At 41.6% G+C, this 2,483-nt stretch overlaps 1 pseudogene; it reads left to right on the top strand.

Annotated features, from left to right (window-relative positions):
- The first annotated feature begins 677 nt into the window (after positions 1-677).
- On the top strand, positions 678-1,784 carry LOC148096641 (uncharacterized; annotated as a pseudogene).
- The last annotated feature ends 699 nt before the right edge of the window (positions 1,785-2,483 follow it).

Raw genomic sequence — 2,483 nt, 5'->3', positions numbered from 1 at the left:
GTGACTCCCTCGGATTTTCAAACAAGAATTTTAGACATCATGACAGTCTTAATTTTGAAAGAAAGATGACCAGCAGGTTCACTGAAGACTTCAAAAAAAGAATCAAGGCGTTCTATCTCAGGGATGACGTGAGTAGAATGACCACAGGAACCAAACAAACACTCACAAAGGACAAATTAAAAATGCAGAAGAGGTTCCTGATGGACACGATAGAAAATATCCACAGAAGGTTTTTGGCAGAAAACCCAGACCAGATGATATCCTATTCCCTTTTCTGTCATCTTCGCCCCTTTTGGGTTGTGAATCCAACACTCTCTGAACGTGACACATGCATGTGTAAGTTGCATGAAAATCTCAGCTTTCTGGCAGTGAAGCTCCGTCAGTTGAAACTCATTGAGACTGCCAACATTGAAGAGTTGATAGAGAAGGTTTGCTGCAACTCATCCAGCAAGAGTTGTATGTATGGAGAGTGTGCCCATTGCAAGGACAAAACTGTCCACATCACAAGTGCATACAACAGCACCGCAACCACATCATTTATCCAGTGGGTGATAGAGGAAAAGGAGATAGACAAAAAGGGAGAAAAGGCAACTGTCAAGGTGACAGTCAAGAAATCTGTGGAGGGCACACAAGAGGACCTCATTGAGCTCTTCCAGAACTTTGTAAAGAAATTTAAAATGCATCACTTTAATATCAAGCAGCAGTATGCCTTCTGCCGTGAGCTGAAGAACAACATGTCAGGGGACGAGGCTTTGATACATGTTGACTTCTCAGAAAACTACAGCTGTAAATACAGTTCTCAAGTTCAGGCGGTCCACTTTGGGGCTTCACATCAGCAGGCCACCCTTCATACTGGTGTGTTGTATGTTGGTGGACTCTCAGAGCCTGTGTGCACCATCTCCCCCAGTAGACATAAAGGCCCTCCAGCAATATGGCAGCACCTAAATCCTGTGCTAGATTACCTTCAAGGCCAACATCCACAAGTGTCTGTGCTGCACTTTTTAAGCGACGGACCCTGTATGCAATACAAACAACGAGGAAACTTCTACCTTTTCACTACAGAACTGGACAGAAGAGGATTCAAGGCTGGTTCTTGGAATTTTTTTGAGGCTAGTCATGGAAAAGGAGCACCAGATGGTGTCGGGGGAGCCTTAAAAAGAGCAGCTGACATGATGGTAGCAAAGGGGCATGACATCCCAGATGCAGAAGAGTTATTCAGGGCCTTGTCTGAAACAAACACAAGTGTGAAACTGTTCTTTGTGAAAAGTGAAGATGTTGAAGAAGCTATGGAGAAAATGCCGAAGCAGATACCAGCTGTTCCTGGAACCATGAGAATTCACCAGGTCGTTACTGTAGCTCCAGGAGAACTGATGGTTCGTGATGTAAGCTGCATGTGCACAACACGGAAGCAGTTTAACTGCAAGTGCTTCAACACCAAGTGTTTCACTTTTGGCCAGAAGATAGAAACGGCTGTATCACAGACAGGCAGTGGGGGAAATCCAGAAAAAGAAATCCAGTGGGAAAGTCCAGAGCTGATTGGTAAATGGTGTATTCTCAGATATGATGATGATTTATATCCAGGCATCATTCTAAACATACAAACAACACAAGTCCAGGTCAAATGCATGCATCGTGTTGGGTTAAACCGATTCTTCTGGCCGCATAAGGATGATATCCTCTGGTACCTGTTTGATGATGTCCTTGAACTCATTCCACCCCCACGGGCTGTGACAAAGCGCCATGTGGAAGTCTTGAAAGAGGTGTGGAACCGACTCACAAGATGAATTCATAAAACAACCGGCACATTCATGATTATATACAGACACACTGATGCAGGCACACACATGCAAAAACACTCTGACACAGACACAGACACATTGAAATCGTTAACTGACTATTACTGTTATTAGTTCAACCAGTTCATCAAGTTTAATTGTATGTTATCGGAGCAAGGATGAGGTGACTTTTAGCACACCTCATGAGGCTCTCTTATGCCTAGACACACACACACACACACACACACACACACACACACACACACACACGCATTATGTTACATTTGAGCAATTCACTTTACAATGTTTGTTAGTTGTTAATGTGCTGTTGTGGTTGTTTTTACTTGAGATTAATAAAACTTGATTCTACGGCAATTTGTATCTGGTGTCCTTCCTATGGTTACAAAGTGAGATATAATGCTAATGGAAAGCCCTGTACATTGAATTTAAGAGTAAACAACTGTTTATATGTAAAGCTGTATTTGTCTCTTCAACCCTGTTACCATCTTCAACCCTGTTATGCTAGTCTCAACCCCGTCACACCTACATTTTCATATATAATTTTCTTAAAATGTTGAAAAAATAATTTAATGTTTGCTGATTTCTGTCTAAAATATTGAGTGCTATCATCTGATCATTGATTTAGATTACAATTCTTAGTTAAACTAAATTTTTGATGAAAAATGAAAAGATTGCTTTCACTCATTA

This window comes from Neolamprologus brichardi, chromosome 22, assembly GCF_056152115.1.
Source record: "Neolamprologus brichardi isolate AB-2024 chromosome 22, ASM5615211v1, whole genome shotgun sequence".
Lineage (NCBI taxonomy): Eukaryota > Metazoa > Chordata > Actinopteri > Cichliformes > Cichlidae > Neolamprologus > Neolamprologus brichardi.
The sequence above is the reverse complement of the archived record's forward strand: the minus strand, read 5'-3'. Positions and strand labels throughout refer to the sequence as shown.